At 39.8% G+C, this 20,500-nt stretch overlaps 1 protein-coding gene across 8 annotated transcripts in view; it reads right to left on the reverse strand.

The window, feature by feature from the left end:
* The window catches only part of ARHGAP24 (Rho GTPase activating protein 24), a 247,525-nt gene that overhangs the window by 163,832 nt on the left and 63,193 nt on the right, over positions 1 to 20,500 (reverse strand). The window lies entirely within an intron of this gene.

A 20,500-nucleotide genomic window follows, 5' to 3' on the forward strand; every position in this document is an offset into this window, starting at 1 on the left:
TATCAGTGCAGGAAACCAAATGAAGTTCAAATCAGTGTGTCACAAACTCAAGCAGTTCCTTATTTGCCAAAGCATAGATTGTCTGAGGATTTCTTTTTGCAGAATAAAGTGCATTCTGGAAAGTATGAATTACATGAGTTGACTGTTAAAAGAATCAGCATCACAGTTTATTCCATTTGCAAAGCCAATTCAGTAGAGCTGGGTAAAAGTACAACTGTGACTTTTATTATTTTACAACTATCAGTTATGGACAATTTTCCCAAGGAATCATACTTTCAACCAACCTCTAGAACAGACACTGCAGAAAAGCCAGTATAAGGCAATTAAATTAATCCAGTCTCCTGGTAACTTCATACATGACTTCCTTTTTCTCTATGTCTGCAACCCTAACTACATCCTTACTTTTTCTTCTGCTCTTGGTAAGATGATGATTTGAAAGTTAACTCTGCTCTTCTAAGTTTGAAGGTAAAATCTCTAAGCATCAATCCCTTAGAAAGCAATTTTTACATAGAGTTGTCTGTTTTATCAGCTTGATCCATCATTCACCCCAATTTAGGAACCAAGTTCAATTAGAACAGATGCAGACGGAGTAAGATTTTTCAGCTTCTTTTCCAACAGACACAGTGGTTCTCAAGACAGTATTTCAACCTTTATGAATAGAAAAAGATAATTAACCTTTAAAAAAAACAGATTAGCCAGTGCAAATAGAAAACACTGTAGAAACAGTTGGGTGTTCTAGAAAACACAAAGAACTTTGTACTTTGGGAGCTGGCAGAACAGATGCCCTGATAATTGTCTTGTCACCTGACTTCTTAGATTAGCTCTGGCAAAGCTTTTCTAATTCTTCACTTTTTTGTTTTCAATTCTTCTGAAGGCCTTTGTATTTTAGAAGACATAATACTGCTGGTGCCATTTCAGATCTGTTAAGTGTAAACAGCAAGACTAATCAAAAATATTTATTTGACCTTGCATTTCCTAACAAAACAGTCAAATGCCCTGGAAGTTTCAAATAAATAAAAAATAGCTTTATACATACAATTTCCAAGTTGACACAGAGAAAAACAATCCAGCACAGGTAACAGATGTCAGACGTTGTTTGTGGAAGGCATTCGGCTTCACAGCAATAGGCTGGTAAAGGAATCTGGACAAAACAGATATAAAACACACCAATGCCTACATGCACAAACACACTTTGCCTCTTAGGATGATGAAATTTGCCAAGTGTTTCAGCAAAACAAACAGGAAAACTGCTAATCCAGTTGCTGGTTTTGACTAGGCACTGTAATAGAGCAGCATCACCTACCTACTGTGTGCACCAAGGCCTGCTGAAGTATCTGAGTACAAGATACTGAGATACCAAACATCACCAAGTGTCCTTTGCCAGGATCTGGGAGAAAGCTCCAGGACCAGCTGGCTCATTCAGGACTGAGATCCCCACACAAATACCTGCAGCAGGAGCAGAGCAGCAGGGCTCCTCTGCCCTACACCAAGAGCTAAGTGGAACCACAGCTGACCCGATGGCTTCGTCGTGGGCTCACTTCAGCCCTCCAGGCTCAGCCCACACCAAAGAGATTACAGACCAAAGCCTAGGAATAAATAAAAGCAGCTAGAACTTGCTTTGCACAAACAGAGCTGAACAACTCCAGTGTGATGCTTTCGCTCACAGAGTGCTTGCATTTATATTCATCAGGAACAAAAACATGTTTCCGGCATTCCAGCTCTCTGCTAAATTGGATGCAGATGATGAAGGGTTTTTTCCAAACATATGGAAGCCAATGCAGCTGAAATATCAGCTAGGCCTTGAGAGATCCTGTACCATAAGGCATTAAGCTTTCTACAACACACAAGGAATCTAAGCAGCAACTATTATGATTTCATTTCATAGTGTGATTTAAGATGATATTACGAGACAGAAATGTTAAAAGAAAGTAATAAAAGCCTTTCATGTACTCTCAAATAAAGTCAGATGTTCATATGCCATGTATCTAGACAACCTCTGCTTTCAATGGAAGCCTGATCTCCACTTCAAAGGGAGGAAATTAGACAAAAGGGGAAAGAATGTACACCTCTCAGTACTGGAAGCCCCAGGAAACCCAAGACCAAAGGACTAAATCCATCACTTTCCCAACACCCTCAAGACAGACAAGCCTATAAGACGTTTAACCAAGAGAGAAATTGAAAGCACAAGCACTTGCAGTCCTCAATCTCAGCCACCAGTACATAAACCTTGCTCATTTTATTATTTGAATAGCTACAGCATAGCAAAAAACATTTCTGTACATCCACTGCTAATATAACTTCTGGTTATTACTGTGAAAAGAAGCCACTCCCTTCACCAATTGTAGGAGAAATGAACCTCTTGTTGGGTTTCTTGTTTTAATTGATGTTCCAGGCAGGATGTATGTTTAGTTTTCTCAGTGTTTAGTCTGTCTTCAAATATTAACATAACAGTGACCGAATCCAAAACACTAAAAGCAGAGTTAAGTCCCAGCTTTCCAGCGTTTTTTCCCCTATTCTGAAAGTATTTCTACACACTAGAAGTTATTTAATGGTGAACAAATTCTTCTTATGGAGCTCCATCCTTTGGTACACAGCTTGATAGGAACTAGTTTGATCTGTAAGCTCTGCAGGAAGTAGTTCTGACACTTGGAAGCAGAAGTAAATTTTTCATGAGATACCTTGCTGTAGTAGTTGCTGATAATTCAGATTTTTGTCTACCCATGCTATGAATTGATGCTTTAGTCCTTACACAGAATACATTTGAAACTTCTCCAAAGGAGCAGCTATTTTTGCCTTCAGTGGCACAAAAATCTTGTGAATAGCCTGGAAGTTCAACCATTACCACTGCATTTTCAAGTACACATTCACTTTGGTGTTCAAAGAGAGTCAAGTATTTCTCAGCAGACATATATACACTTCACTGGGACAATTCACATGACCAAATCACATAATATGGCCAGTATTAATGACCAAGCCATACAGGTAATCCTGTTCACATTGAGTCAGATTTCTTACAGCTAATGAAGAAGTTGTGTAAGTTTATTTCCAAAATCCTTGAAAACTTATCTGTGCACTGCTAACTCTTCCTCCTTTTCAACTCCAACGACAAAACAGATATGAGTAAATTCATCTCAAACCTTCACCAAAACTCACTGAAAAATACAGTCAGTTTTAAAGCTAAGTGCAAGACATAGAGAGCTAAATCACCGGATCTACTTCATTTTCATCACTGTCATCAGACCTCTGTAGAGACTGCACCAAAGTTATCCCTAGGCTTGACATTAATCAATGTTTTCTTCTGGCAGAGTGAGAAAAGATCCAGTAAGCAGTTTTAATTTTAAGTTTTAATTAAAAAAAAAAAAAAAAAAAAGAAATTACATCTTTTACTCACTAAGCAAATAATTGAAAAATTTCCCTTGCAGTAATTCACACTGTTCTTTAAAGCTTGCTGAACAACCTATAAAGCTTGAATAGCTTCCTTTTTTTTTACTATTTTTAATAGTTTTATAGAGCTTTTTTGTAGGTTTGGTTTTGGGTTTGTTTTTTTTTTAGTTATTCCAAAAGCATTTTGAAAAACTAGTATGAATGGAAAAGAGGCCTAGGTTCATTTTCTGGATCCAAGAAACTGCAGGTGGAAGAGGAGCATGTGTGATTGATTTCAAACCATCTCCTATTGCCCTGCCCCCTCTTTAAACCCTTCCTTCTGTAATTTCACCTCAATTTATTTTCTTCTGCTCGAAACTGGCGAATGAACATTCCCTTTGTAAATATTTTTGTACAAGCAAAATACATTCCCAGGAATTTACTAGGCAATGATTTGGTTACTACTCTTTTATCCAGCCCAGTCACACAGCTTTTCCTGCACAAACACCCGCACAGGGGATCCAAGCATAACACTGGCACAGCTGTGCAGCTCTGCTCAGCCTTTCACACTCCACACCTGGTTCAACAGTGGAGAAATGTGAGGGAGGTAGGGCCCGGGCTGTCATGCAAAATTCCACCTCTGCTCCTCTCAAACAGTGGCAGGCAAGCTAAAACCAGCCCACCTTCTGTCCCCCCCTTCCTAACAGACCTGTAGACTGGAAAGAACTGTGTAAGAAAATCCTCCTGTCCATGCTTAGAGGTTCATTTCTCCCAAGAAGGGTAATGAGCTAAGAATGCAGATTTCTGGTAACCAAAAAAACCTGCCTGCTGTCCCCAGGAGGGCATTTTCATTTGCTGGTCCCATAGTAAGGGTGACAATATCTACCACAGTCAGTTGTACACAATTTTTTGCGGAAAATGGCACAACAGAGGTCATGATGCCTTAGGTGAACTCGTGACCTGTTGTCCATCTTGGGGTCCATCTTGAGGATAACCTCTGGCTCCCCAGACCTTTGAAGGCCTTTCAAATAAATACCTACCTTTATTCCCTTATTCCTGTCTAGTCTCTGTTGTCCAACTGATGCCTCTCAAGGCATCAGCTGAGCAAGAATATATAAAAAAGAAGTAGATATATTTGCCATGGCAATCACCTAGAAGTAAATTTCTGTATGTGAATTACTGCCAATTCCAGGTACAAGCTCAAGCACACATAAGAGCTCCTGAGAAGATGAGCAGCATCATTTTAAGACTGTTAGAAGTGCAATTATGACTGCATTCCTACTAGACAACAATGAGCCTTAGCACACTGTCAAGAAGCCCACTCACCTTTCTCAGTATTTTCTCATCTCAAACTTGAATCTGAGTCCTACTTTTCATTTGAACTCATAATTTCAGATACATTCCAGTATCCTCAAAGTGAGCACACACTATATTATTTATTACATTTGTTTACAACGTGCTCTCAAAACCAAGCAATGTACTATGGCACAAACAGGAATCCAACAGCATGGAAAGGTGACACACTTAACAACAGCTCCTCTGTGCAGGCAGGACTCAATCTGAACTCAGAGCAGATGCCAAGGGGAACCTGACCACATCCCTGTGTCACAGCTTATAGGGAGGACTAAGCCACAATTTATCCTTTCAATTACTCAATTGTCAAGAACACAAAGTGAAAAGAAGAAAACAGATGTTGTCACCACAGCTGATAGACAAAGGAAGGTCTAGACACATCTGGATATCATGAAAGCAAAATATTTTTAACATGACTTACAGTTGTTCTCTCTGGCAAATACACATTAGATGTCCTAAACTCTAATCCCAAACTATTTCAACTGCATTTTAGAAATATACACCAAAAAAAGGTGGGGGAGGGGACAAATTTCTGCTGGAAAAAATCCCATGATAAGCAGCACAGCACAGAGTGGAATGAAAAAAAAATCAAAAACAGTTCTAAGATTTCAACATAGCTTTCCAGAACAAAGCTGGTTTTATCATCTTTATTATGGTTCACTGGAGAATTTTACTTTATTTTTCCTGTAAGGAAGGAAGGGCATAAGTAGCTCCCACAGCACTGTGACATTTCCTGAGAGACTGCCAAGGAATCTGGGGTTTCCCAAAATGTATCTCATGTCTGGGACATGGGGAGCATCCTGGCATAATTCACCTCATGGTCCAGATTTCCAGACGAACCTACCATTCAAGCAGCCCATTCAAGCTTAAATCTGCAAAGCAAAATCTTAAAAAGCTGTACTAGCAACCCTGAAAAAAAATAGAAGGCTTGGATAGTGGTAATTTGGAAGTGATGGAACAATTTGCAAAACAATTGTCAACACTAACATGAATTTTCCCTTCCTGAGGCAGTGAGGTGATTGCTCTTGGACAGACAGATTGCCTCTAAGATTTGTAAGACAATCTGATCCTCATGAGAACTGCAAAAATCACATTTGAAGGACAATAAACAGAGAAAACACTGCAACTCTGGACTATTTCTTGTAGGATTCACAATTGAAAAATACTATTTGCCTTCTCTGATAAAAATAGCCCAGAGGGAATACAGAGTAAATATAGATCTTTTTTCTCCACTAAGTTCCCTAACAGTGGTAATATATAACAAGCTATTTGCAAACTTGCTTTCCAATTCAATATGGAAAATAATACACTGTATCAATACATCAACATCTGGTTTACCAAGTTCCCTTTTTCTCCACTGGAAACAACAAAGACAGCTTGGCAGACATTCAGGGCAGAGGAATGGAGATGAGCATTTGGTTGGACTGACACCCTGACAGCCAAGAACACAAAACATTCCACAAATGTTTGAAGGATGCAAACAGCAAGGAGAAAAAACGACTTTAAAGGGGGATGACACAAGTCAGCTCAATAAGGCATGCAAATCAGTGGCTCGAAAAACACATCAGGAGTATTACTGGCAGCAATATAAGCCATCAAAGTTACCTTACCAGAACAAGCTTGAGTGGGCCAATAGCCCCTTGTTCAGGGAACTAACACAAGCACCACCCTTCTGCTGCCCAGCAAAAGCCTCCAAGAGTTCAGTGAGGACTTCTCCTGCATCAAATCATTTCTTCAGCGCCAGAAATTCATGTACGCCACTTGGCACAAACTCAGCTTGTCCATGCTCTACACCTTCTTCCAAATTTGTACTATAAAAAGGTGCTCCGAACAGTACTCAAACATTTTCATAATCCAGATGACAGTTCCATAAACCCAAAGCTGACAGTAAAAATTCTACAAACCTTCTCACTAATTAATTCCATTGTATGGAAAGAAATCATCCCATTTTTATTTTTTTTTGTTTTGTATTATGACATCACCTACCCTGTACAAGTCAAACCAAAAGATTTAAGCATATGAACAAACCTGTGGATGTGCGATAGACAACACAGCAGTAATGATAAGCATTTTTACCTGTGAACAATTAAAGTAATTTGTATTCCATGACCTGCATTACTTTACTTGCACAAAGTTTTCCTCTTTCAATCACAAACAAGTGGAACAACCATGAAACTGTGTTACACATTTTTTTAACTCACTCCTGACTCCATACTCAGATTATTCTCTGTTCATCTGATTCTTCTTTTATTGGTATGTGTTGCCTTTTTTCTCAGCAATACTTTTTCTGCCCTTTTTATTTGGTTTCAGTAGATATTGAACACAATATAAATGGAAGCTTTCTTTAGGGAAGAATTACCTCAGCTATCAAAAATCCAGAGCAGATATATCTTCAGGTCATGAACCACATCCCTCACACAAACAGAATGCCAAGACAGTGTCAGCAACACTTTAGATAACAACATCAATACTAAATCCAATGGTAATAACTTTTTTTGAAAGAAAGGTGCGTCAAAATATATTGGTAAAATAGTATGGATTGCAGAGCTGCTGCCACCAACCTCTACAAGCAGGTCAACACACTGAACAACAGTAAGTCCAAAAACAGCGCTGGAGGCATGGAAGTATCCATACCTAACTGTTCCCAGTTTTCTGCACCACAGCCACTGGGTTTTCTAAGGTCTCTGGCAATTTTGAAGAACCTGTCTGAAAGCAAATGTGGCAAACCACAAAACATCCTTCTACAGAGAGAGGACAGGAAGTGATCAGTGGAAAACACCCGCAATTTCACCACATGTGACAAACGTACCCTAAACCTGCTAATGAAATTCTCAGAGCCCTCTCCTGTGTTAAACCTGTGCCCAGTACATCACCTGACTGAACATACATAGAAATGAAATATTATTTCTTCTGGTCCCTCATACATAGAGTCTGCAATTACAACCAGCTCTCAGGTAGTTGGAAGCCTGTCCTCTGTCATCTCTAGAAGACTTTTTCCATTTGCCAGCCCTTCACGTGCACAAATGGGCCGGTCGAAAATTATAAAAACCTGCTCTCGTTGTAGTATATTGTATTCAGCCATCACACCAGCTTACAAGAGGTTTTTGTACTTTGACAGGAACTAAAACTTTCCTGATACATAGTTCACCCATTTTAGCAGCACAAAACCCACCACAAAATTAGCACAACTATGCAAAAGCCCTAAATTATCCTAATGATCTTACTTATAAATGAATTATTGAGAAATGACCTTCATAACATACTTTCTAAATTTTTTTTTATGCTTAAGCCTATTTATGTGGCTTTTAAAACTTTGCACCATATCCTAACTGATAACAGGAAACTATGGATGGTTAATTGAAACAATGGGGGATCCATTTTCATCATTGCTTAAGAAAAAGCAGCAGTTTCAAGTTCACCACAACATTTAAGACAATTCTCAAGGTGCTAAAACACTTAAGATCATTTGTAATTGCTTTAGTTAACTTTTCATTCCCCCATCCCACACGCTCAAATCAATGCAGCATTTCTGTAAAATATCACCCTGAACCATTCAATGTTTTCCCAAGTTCTACAGCAAGACAAAATACAGTATTTAGCTTGGTTCTGCTTGGTATTTGAGATCAGTAACACTATACTAGCGTCTGCTGACTGAAGAGAATTTATTTTCTTGCAAGGGAACACTTGCAAACTGGCCACATTTGATATTTCCTTTTCACAAATACCTTAAAAAGTTTAACAACAGTGTAGAATCGCACATTCAAGCTACAAAATGCCATTAAGCATGACTATTAACAAGAAGCAAATGCAGTAAGTGCGAGCTTGAGTAAGGTAAAGTGAAGTGGTGCAAAAGCTGGGAAAGATGTGGAATTACTGATTTTCTACCACCAAGGAGATTCCCACCCACCTTCACCCCTGCAAATGACAAAATACATAATTCCATTTAAATTTTTCATCTGTATGGACAACAAGAATAACAATTTTTAAAACAATTCACAATTACACTTCTCAAGGAGGCAGCTCAAAGTGTCTTATTTTCCCTGTAATATGCCTTCAAGTCCCCACAATTCATTTTCAGCACAGAATTTTGTAGAACCCCACTCTTACACACCATTTTGCAGGCAGCCACCTTCACTTATCTTTCTGCAAATCAAGGTAATTTTACATGATTTTCCCAGAGCAAACTAGCATTGCCTATGGCAGACCAATGGGTGACAGAAGATTAATTGGTAGAAAAACATTACAAATAGAAAATTAAGCACTTTTAGACTGCCCATAAGGAAGTATATAATGCTAAAAAATGTAATGATATGGCAACAAGAATCAATCACACACATCTGAAAGTCATTTGTTAGCTGATGAAATGCTGCCAAGTCAAACAAAAAAGTTGTAATTTACTCACAAAGCCAAATTTAAGCCTAGCTGCAACTAGCAGGAACTGGCAACAACGGATCTAGGAGAGTGTTTTCAGAATCTCTAAGCCAAAGTAGCACTGATGTGTCTACAAATACACAAAACATGCAACAAAAACCCCTGTCTCCTTGTCCATGGACTTCTTATCTGGACAAGACAACTCTACTAAGGTTATTCAATCCTCTCCTGTGTAAATGTTTAAAACCAAGGCCTTCTTCCCATTTCCCAACCTCAGAGGACATTACTTCAGTACTATTCCCCAATCTCGAAAAAACCTACCATGAGAAGTTTTTCCAACCCTTGTTTACAGATTCACAAAATTCATGACAAAAATAAACAGCCATTCTAATGTTACAAAGGAGCAGGAAGGCCTTAATGAGACATGCTACTTAATAGTAAAGCATTTGTTTTTTTAATTCCAAAGGTAATTTAAACCAATTAAACTGACAGTTTTACTTACATATATATGCTATGTCATATAGTATATTCAACAGTGCCAGCAAAAAATAATACTCAGACCACTCCAAGCCATCAACAATTTCACCATGTGCTCTTTTGTCCCAGGGGAAATGAGTATCTTCTATCTTGGAATTCAGTAACCTTTTCATGACAACTTGGTCAATACTAATATTTTCACACAAGCTTTCAGCTAAAACACCCATTTGTTCTGTAGAGGTGTTTCAGCACCACCACCACAAAAAATATGACAAGTCAGAGTTTAAAATCATTCTCCAAAGACCTCTATTAAATTTTAATGGCTGGTTAAAGGGTCGTGTCCCAATTTCCACACTACTTTACTTTTTTGTACCTTACTAGCCTCAAAAAATCTGCAAATGACAGACTAGCCAAAAAACAGCTTCTTTTTGTTCCACTTTCAATGAGTCTCAGAACAAAGTATTTGCTCATATCAGTTTCCAAGCAATCTGTCTAGGCATCCAAGTTTATCAACAAGAACCATTCAAGCCTCCTTGCTTTTAAACACACCCAAACTGAAAAGCTTGTTTAACTGCCTATTAGGCTCTGTGATTGATTCCTTGACATTTCCAATAAATCATCTTTCTGGTTTTGTGCTAAGACTCCAACCCTTCATTGCTTGCAATCTATATAGCAGATACAAAAAACCCCTGTGTTTTTAGTGCTTCTGAAAACACACACACAAAAACCTACTTTTTGTAGACCTCCAATAGCACATACAGCTTGTTTCGGAGCTCAAGTTTGCATCCTATTTTTTAAGCATAGATACTAACTTCATACTTATCCTACAGAGGACCTTCCTACCACCAGCTCAACATGAAATATTTTCCAAGTTAGCATCCAAGACTGCTGTAGTGTCATGCCATGGACAATATTCAACATATACTGTCTGCAACTGTCACCAATCTCCCCATGCAAATCTGTTATTTGATTTTCATGTTTCTAGGAAATTCCCTAATACCCAATAAAGCTCAGTAACATGCAGAGAAGTTTTCCAAGAGAGTAAGATATAGATTTAACAAGAAGCATCATGTGATTATTTCTGAGTACAAGATTGCTTTGCAAGAAACCACATCTCACACCAGATCCTCAGCTAGGGATGAAAGGACCCTATGAATCAAAATACCTGATATGAATCGGTAGGAAACATTCCACTATATTCACATTAGAACTCTCTTTTCAAGATACATGACACAGAGGAAACTTGTCACACACACAGCAGTCCAGTGTGGGGCACCTCCATGAGTCAGAAGAAAAATTCTAAACTTTTTCTCCAAGGAGAAAGTGAAAAAAGAATAGCAATGCTCCTACAGCTCCAAACCAAACCGCTCATTTAATATACTATTATCTCAACTACCATACTCTTTTTTCCCCTGCCAAGAGCCATGTTGTATGAAAAGCTGTTGGGTATTTTATGATATTAGAAGATAAGTATGAACTAATTTATATTCATAACTGAGTGGTATCACAGGTCCAAGACACTCAGTTTTGGTTTATTTCTATACAATCCCTCCAGCCTAAAATACTCAGCTTCAAGGCATAGGAGGGTATTCAGCTCCTTAACGAGGTACATACATCATAGTGCCACAATGGTGAGCTCAGCTACCAGAGCTAACTTTTCCTCAGAGGTCTAAGCTCATGGGACACCAGAGGCTTAACCCAGGTGTGCATTTTGAGCAGCATAACCTCCTACAAAACATCTCTTCTGAACTATGAACCCTTCCTTCCCCCTCCAAAAAGGCTGTTGGCTTGGTGCACAGCCCAGCAGCAGACCTGCCCTTGCCACAGGCGGCACAAGCAGCTCTGATAAGTCACTTGAGAAACCATTACCTCCTCATGCCACGTTTCCACATCTACCAACATATCCCAATTGCTCTGTCTAAAGTTTAGAAGGCCAGCAGTGCTATCAGACTGCAAGTGAGATCAGATCTATTCCCTGCAACTGCACAGCAACTTCAATGATAACTGCCTGTGCTTCACATCCTCAGAAAACCCAAAGGCATGTACCTCTGAAATCTCTCAGTAGCACTGCTCATACCCCCTTATTTCAGCTTTTTCCCCTACCACTGTATTAGTGTGACCTTTTTATTGTTTCATTGTCCTGGGTCAATTCAGTGTTTGGTTAACAGCACAGGTTAGAAATTATTTCCTTTCCTGAGTATTTCCACCAGGTATTGCACAATAATTTTCCCTTACTGGACACCTAAATAATGTACAAAATACTTACTGCATAGTCGTACGTGGACTACCAATACCTAGTATATTGTTTTGGCTAATCTGCCTTTTTTTCTAGTAGTCCCTATGAAAGTAAGAAGTGGTAAAACTCACGTTTTAGAGCCTTCCTGTGTGTGCTGGGAGATGAACATCTCCGAAGCAGTGTCCCAGGAGTGACACCATCAAACATGATACAAACATCTGGAGTGAGTCTCAGCATTTAGGACTTTATTTCTAATGCTGGCAGAGGATCACACCTCTGCCCAACTCGCCTTCTGCACTTTCCCTTCTGCACTTTGCCAAGGGAAGGCGTCAGAGCTACATGAAACTGCGTCGTTCAGCAGTGCTGCACAGAGGCTTAATCTCATTACGTGATAAATAGTCTTGACACTGAACGTGCCACGTGCTGCACGCTCAGCTGGCTGCTTTAGTCCTTTCCTGGTGTCAGCTAAGTGCACTGTGAGCTTTGTGAGCCCAGGCTGACAGCAAGAGGCAGGAATTCAGTACACACTAAACAGGAGAACAGCCAAACGCAAGCGACTTAAGCATGTGCATGAGGAACCACCAAGCTCCCCAGCTTACAGCACCACCATCACAGCTGTCCCTGCTCCTTCCCAGAAGTGTCCCTCTCCCTTGATGCCTGTCAAAAGGCAGCATTTGAAGGGACCAACTACCCCCATACAAAGATCCACTGACCACTGCCCAGGGCAGAGCCAACAACCCTTTCCCAGTGTGGTAAATCCTACCAGTAACAGCTGACCAAATCAGGAGCTGAATCACCATGGCAAGGGACCACAATTGTTTGCAACATCAGTGCTAAAACCTATGAAATTCTTCAAAAGCAGTGAAGCTGTTAAGAAAGAAGAAGTGAAGTCACCATCCCTGAAAGTGCTCAGGTAGTGACTGGATGTGGCACTTATTGCTGTTGTTTAGTCAGCACGGTGGTGTTTGGTCTAAAATGTGACTTGATGGTCTTGGAGGTCTGTTTCAACCTAAATAGCTCTATGATTCTATTAAACTAATTAATAGTTGACTCACTGCAGGACAGAATCATCACAGTGAAAATCGTAAGGCTCCTACTAAAAGTATGTTGATATGGATTTTATTTTTGTCCTGGCACATCCTACAATACATGTAAAATATTCCTATGATTCAAAAGTGGACTATTTTTTTCACAGTCGTCCACATATGACAAACAGGCAGGACAAGAAAGGACCTGCCTACTCATTAAGCCCAACTTCTAAAAGACCATGGGAGCAGGCAACACAATTACTTTCAGATAGCGAAAAAAACACCAATCAAAACATATATTTTATTATTTCCCCTTACCCCCAACCCAGTAGCCCCAAGGCTTCCCAGGAACTCCTTACCCTGCTAGAATTTTTTCTTTCATCCCAGCACACTTATGGACAGGCTACAACAATTTATTCCTTACCACCCCAAAATAGTTCTGCTCTTTCCCTGATGTTTACACACCTGACATATTTATGTGTACAGTCTAAGGCTGCTTTCTCATTTTCACAGAACACGCAAAGCCAGGTCCAACTTTCTCTGAAGAAAGAGGACTCGAGCACGGCTGGTTAAGTCTAGGCAGCAGACATCACACACATACCAAGTTACATGGAAAACTAAACAACTCAAAAGCACCAGGTCTCTCACACTTACAGACAGATATTTATTGTTTTTCTTAAGTTTTCATTACTCAAAACCACTACTTACAACGTGTGCCTTCTTAGAGCTTCTTCCTGCTTACTTAGTTGTGACCCCCCGAGAGAAAAACCCAACCTGTGGAAGCTGCTGGCATCAAGACACAGATCTCTATTTATACCAATGTGCATTTTCCTAAATATTATTTATTAAACATTTCTGGAGGATGAGGTTAACTGACTCCAGTTTGAACCCTGTATTCTCCTAGGAGAAGGGGTTTCACCATCATGCATCAAATGTTAATAATGTTTTACACTCCAATTAATTTACTGACTTTCAAAGAATTTTTACTTGAGCTGTATTTAAAATAGCACCTTCAAGATTTCCCACTGCCATATAACAGAATTGTAGCTGCTTTTTTTAAAACAGTGAATAAATGTGTCTGGCATATGAACAGAGTTAGTCCTCAATCTTGAAATCAGTTATTGATTGACGGGGTGGGGGTGTTTCCTACAACGAAATTCAAAAATTTCCCTTTTAGCCAACAGGCAGAGCTCTGTCAGAACAAGCTTTCTGACCAGTACATTTCCTATTCACTTCTAAAATGAGCAAATTAGACAGTAAAGTTGGGTCCGCTTGGGTTCCAGCAATGCTATTAAGATCCCAAATTACCACAATCAGATTCTGACTCTCAAGGCCTATTTGCAAAGCTCCCATTTTAGTACACTTCCATTCAGCTCTGCAGAGCATAAGCAGGCTTTGGACTTGGCAAACAACGTAAGAATTCACAGTCATTTTGAAAGAACGTAAATCACTGTGTCCAAGCTAAAAGGCATTGCATTTTCTCTCTCCTTCTCCAGGCAGGCCCTTTAACATTTCTGCCTCCGTTTGCTTACTTCTTAGGAGAAATTTAAAAAAAAAAAGCCAAGAAAGAAGAAACATCTGTGGGAACAGCTGCACAAATATTGCAACTGCCAGAGAAAAGATTTCTTTCTAGCATCCAGGATTTCTGGTTTTGTGTTTTGCAAGAATACTTAGTAGTGGATAACCACAGTGACTATCCATGCATCTGACACACAATCTTGATCTCAATCACAGATAAGAGACAAGAGCTCAACAGGAGCCCACCATAGACATACAAACACACAGAGAAAACAACCAGAAACCCAAACTCTTGAAGGAATTGTCTAGAGGCTCCACCATAAAAAAGCTTATCCAGGAAGTAGGCTGCTTGCTCCAACTTCTGGAGAATCAGAATTCCATGGTAGCTAGTTTATAATTGTAAGCAAATGTACAGCACAGCTTTTCCCTTCATCGTTATCTCACCTTTAATGACAACGCTGAGACCCCAAATTACTCAGAACACTTTCCAACACAACACTTTGAAATAAGGCAATGATGTCATTAAATAAATAAGATTTCCAGAAGCCTGTCTTCATCTCCTAGATACATGTCTGCGTTCACATGCTTGTCTTTGAACTGCAGCAATCTGTTATGCTCCAACAGGAAGGATTAAAAATGAGTTTTATCATGTTCTGTGCTATGTATTGATAATAGCACAATTCTTATTTCTCAGTCCGTGCCCAAGTAGGTAAGGTGAATACGATTAAAACTCCATTACAGCAATAATCAACTAATTTGAAGTCACTAAACTAAAGTCACTAAAGTCACAGCAAAAAGATCTTGAAGATACTGCACAAGGCACAGTTCATTTAGGATTTACTGACGCTTTTTTCCCCCTCCAAAATACTGAAAGAATTACCAACCAATACGGCCATGAGGGGAAGTTGCCTCATCCAGCTGATCCACAGAGCAGGACTTGAAGAATGAGAAGCAAAGTTAATTGCCTGCAGCCTCTGCATCATTTTTCTTTCTCAAGAAACTCAAGAAGGGCCTTAAGCATACTTTAAGTCACCCTTGACTGTAGCACTCTCCCATTTGCTAAACAGTCATTTAGCACGCTGGGATTGCTGCAGCACAGCAGCACTTGAGCTTCTTCTTCTTCTTGCACCTCCACACTGTCAGCTGCCAAGCTGGGTACATAGAGAAAGGCCTATTTGACCAAGCTCCAGCAGGCTTCAGGGGGTCTCTGCTCCACTTGAATTCACGTGATCCATTGTTACTCATTTTCTAAAGACTCATCCTGTAAGACCATGCGGCCACATTCCCGCAGCACTGCCTGGAAAGAAAGTGGTGATGAATCTTTTTGCTTTTTATTTTTAAAGATCACAACTTGCTTTGCAACAGCAGCTCTTATCCTTCCTTGTATCCACAGATTCCTAGCCGAAGAAGGCAGGCCTTCATGATCTGCTGTGGTCATTCAGCTCCTTTCCATCAAGCCACAAACAGAGTATCAGATCTTTTTTCCACTCATATAAGTAATACTAAAATGAAAGAGGGTCAGAACTGAACAAATGGATGGTTATAAAGGGACAGAAAGAGCCCATCCAGCCCAGCATCCCATCTCCAACTGTGACTGAAGTAGAATCCCAGAGACAAGCAGGATAACTAAGACAAGCAAGCAGCAATACTTTTGGCTAGCTACCCCTTAAAACTGGGTTTTCCTTTTACTAACCCCTACACTGCAAGTACTTACGCATCTGAATTACACCTTACTTACATCTTGTGCACACTATTACCTCCTTACATTTGTTTTGAGCCTGCCACCATCACTCCTGGACACACCCTGGGATTCTTGTACTGAAAAATAAGGGAAGAAGTAGTCTGCTTAGTCCTTTTCCTGCCACTTGTTAGTGAAGCTTTCTCAGCCATCTCATCTCCAGGCTGAAAAGTTCCTTCCTGCTGCACTGTTTCTCGCACAGAAGCTGTGCTGTCCTTGGCAATTCTTTTCACCCTCTGTAAGACCTTTTCCAGCTTCAGCTGCCAGCTACTAGAACCTTTCTCCCCTGATGTCACCTCTATCCTTCACATTTTTCTTCTCACAGCACAGCATGTGGTACCTGGGGGAGGTCAAAGATACAGCTAGAGAGGCAGCTTATGGAAAATCCAGGATGCTGTCGCCAGAGCTGAGGTCGAGTCAACCGAGCAAGGATTAACTGCAAGGCTACTTTCTCTGCCTACTGCAGGAGCACTCAGCCTGTACTCAGGAGCCAGCAAGATCCCTCTAGATATCACTAACTGGGAGAACCAAACATGCTTTTTCTTTGGTTAGTGTGGTCTGGGCCAAAATGTGTTGGCTATTTCCTTATTTTGAGCTATTTCCCTGTTTTACAAGGAGGCAAATTGCTGAGTTTTACTAACACTTCATGATTGTTCAATCTGATAGGCCAAGAATACCAGTCCAGTTAAAATTTAAGTGCTATTTTCTTTACTTTTTTAACAAATTGCTGTTCTAAAAGCAAAGGTAAATGTGCAAAAAGAACCATGGGAACACACCAACTACTTCTTGGAAGTAACACATGTGAAAAATGTCTTTGCTAAAAAGCTACTAATCTTAATTGCCATTACACAAAACTCAATATAAGAAAATGAAAGGTATTTCATGGCAAGAAACTATACACATTGCCAAGGAATTCAGCATGTGTTGCTGAGGTTTGTCTCATCGAGCAGTGGAGCATGAAAGCCCCTCCCAACTAACAAGTACAACAGTAAACAACAGAAGTTTGCTAAAGTTAAAAGCAAGAGCTCGTGTGTTCCTTCAAGACCTCTGGCTTGATGGTGCATGACATTTTCATTGGAAAAGCCCAGTGAAACTAGAGCTGAGCCAAGCAGACAAAATTAATTCAAACATTGAACAGAAAAGTCAAAGACCATGACCGTGAACAAAAAAAAAGCACCACACTGCAGGTGGCTTCCAGTCTCCAAGCAACTATCTTATTTTGCAGTGTAACCAACGACTTGGAAGAAAAATGAAGAAGAAGAAAAAAAAGATCATGACTGAAAAGTTGTGCAGGTGACAAATACCAAAGAAGTTGTTAATTACAAAGAGGAAAGGCCAGCTGTCTGTCTGTCTGTCTGTGCACCAGTCTGTGTCTCCTTGTTCAGCAGGTGCTCAAGTTGGGAAGAACTGACAGTACCTTAGAGCATCTTCTCTGGAAACCATTTTAAAAAATGTTGAAATAGAGAAAGGGAGAAGAAAATGAAGACATGAAGAAACTTTATTTTCCACTTTTAAAAAGAGAAGGTCAAGAATAAAATAGTAACTCTAGAGAAAACAGAAATTTGGATAGAGAAGGCTATTAAACATACAAAGAGCTAATAAGAACTAGAGCTAACAAAGCTGGTAGCCAAAAACTCACAGTAAAGCTGACTGATGATAATTATACCAAATGAATATACTGGAGAGCCTATCAAATGACTTTGTTGGCAAAACAGGGTATTCTTCTCGACTAAATGATCTAGCTTATGATGGAAGCTAATCAAGGACCATTATGGTTTATTTTGGATCCATAATCAATTAAAAACAAAATCAATTTACAGCTTCACTCCAGTCCTTACCACGCCCACTTTGATCACCCAAGTGTAACTGGCAAAATGATGAGGCAGAAGGAAAGAGTCACAAATGTACAAGAAGCTGAAGTACATCCATCTTTGAGATGCCTGGTATTTTCATAGATTTTTGAGTGCTTTCAATTAAAAAAAGTGCAACCTAATCAACATTTTTCTAAATAAATGCAGGCAACAACTATAAAAAACAATTCTAACTTGAAATCCTTGCTTTAGCATAGTAATAGAAACTAACACACTAAATCCTACCACTAGCATTTTCTGCAGTCTTACATGAAGGAAAAGAATCTAAGCTGAAAATTCGGCCTCTATCAGCTTTTTAAGTTTCTGTCTCTCCCAAGACTGGCAGGGGAGTAGCAAATTTCATTAAAAGCTGTGTGTTTCCTTATCATCTAACACTATCAGCCACTCACCTTACCAGGAGCCTTCAACATAACAGAAAGCCAAGTTCCAGACTTGGAACTCTACCAGATACTCTCCTGCCATGTTTTTCTCACTTTAGAACACCAACAGAAGGCAACCTTTTTTCTCCCTGGCTGAAATCAAACATACATTCACAAAAAACAGTGTACAACACAAATGCCACCACAATATGATGAAGTGTCACATTCTGTTCCAGATTATTTAAAACTAAAAATTGTATCAAGCATTCCCTCTGCCCAATATAGAGAAAGCCAGTTAACAGCTCCAGGAATTAAACATACTTCCAAAGGCCATCAGATCACAAGAAACACAAAGGAGTCTACACAGAAGACAGTTAAAGCTAGCAGATGCAAATCACTTCAAACTACGAACCATGAGTTTCAACTTTTTTTTTTTCTTCCACCTGGTGTGTTTAAAAAAAACCACCAAGATACTGAATCAAGCAGCAAGAGATGCTTGTGTGCTACAGCTGCACAAGGAGCTCACAGGGGGTTTTGATTCTGGCTGCTTCTAAAGACATGACCTTATCAGGACTTCAAACTATCACCTGGGTCATTTCTTAAAGGGATCTTAATTTCTGTCTTTCTAAACTCCATCTTCAGAGAAACAAACGTAGTTATAGAGCCACTAATAGAAGTGATCTTCATGCACCAGTCTGCAAACACTGGAGAGGCACATGCCAAAGGAACAACCCACAGCCTCCCTCTCACTTCAGCCCAGCAGCACATCACCTTACAGCGCAAAGAAGTCAAGCCTTCCACACAGAATCATGCTTTCAGTTGCATTTTCTGCATGGCTTTATATTTTTTACTTAATTACCATGTTGTTTTCTGGGTTTTTTTTTTGTTTGATTTGGTGTTTTTGGGATGGGCACCTTATTTATTCCAAACTAAACCTAGCTAGTTTCATTAAAGACTGAGAGTCAAGTAAAGAACAAGAGGAAAAAAAAGCAGCTGAGAGACAGAACAACAGTCAGAGAAGAGGCAGTCTAATAACTTTAGATACCATGCACAAAGAAACAAGCTTAAGCACATTTATTTTTAACGTTAAGTCACTGTCACGTACTAGAAGATGCCTTTTGCAATAACAAAACCTGCCACAACATGAAAATTTCATGGGACTGCAGACAAGCACTTGACTCTCAGTCCTTCCTTCTCTCTACCTCTGCCTGGACACGTGCCTTCTGTGCCTATGAGATGCCACTTAAATGATTTTTAGCTGGGACAAGATGCTTTGCTCCTTGAGCTGCTCAGTCCCACTGCCTTAATTCTTACCTCATGGGGAATCCTTTCTCCCTGAATGTACAGAAGTTACTGTCTGTTACCTCCTAGGTACAGAACTACTGTGCAGCACAAGAACTTAACAGCATCTTAATACAAGAGTTATCATCATCCTCTCCCAGCAACCATGCTACTTGACGCAGACAAACAGAATTCAGATTAATATCTGAATAAGTTCTGTGTTATGAAGTCACTGTTCTACACAGGAAATGTGGGGGTTTTTTTTATTTCTACCTATTCAGGACACAGGTACCTACCTAAAAAAACCCCTGCTGTTTACTTCCAGTGCAAAAATTTTTCTAACATCATCAAACATAAATTATTTAATACTCTCCACCCCGTTGGAAGAAGAAAACTCCCAAACTGACAACATACATGCATATTACTGCAAAGACAGACAAATACTACCTCCAATTTCCTTCCCAGTGAAGGAGAAAGAGAAGACAATTACTCCCTTATGTCAAAAAGAAATCCACTCAGTATCTGTAAAAATCCATGGAAGACTCCCTAACCTTTTGTGATTACAATCAAAGTCCTCATTGCAAAATCTGTCCCAGTGAGGACCTTACTTCTCAAAGCCTGCTACAGATACTTACATAGAAGGAGGGAGATTTTAAAAGACACCCATCACAAACCCAAGACCGCAGAAAGCACAAAGGGCTTTGACTTATATTCAAGTCAACAAGTAGTCAGATGACACACACACAGCCTGTAGCCCTGAAACCAACAAAAACAGATCCTGTTCGGAAGTATTTAGCATCGCTAAGAAACAACAGCGCAGAAGAACACTGAAAGATGCCTACACGCACACAACACAGAGCAGACAAGAACAGCTGTCTCGCACGCACAGCTGCTGCCCCCGCTCC

The sequence above is a fragment of the Aphelocoma coerulescens genome, chromosome 4, assembly GCF_041296385.1.
Source record: "Aphelocoma coerulescens isolate FSJ_1873_10779 chromosome 4, UR_Acoe_1.0, whole genome shotgun sequence".
Lineage (NCBI taxonomy): Eukaryota > Metazoa > Chordata > Aves > Passeriformes > Corvidae > Aphelocoma > Aphelocoma coerulescens.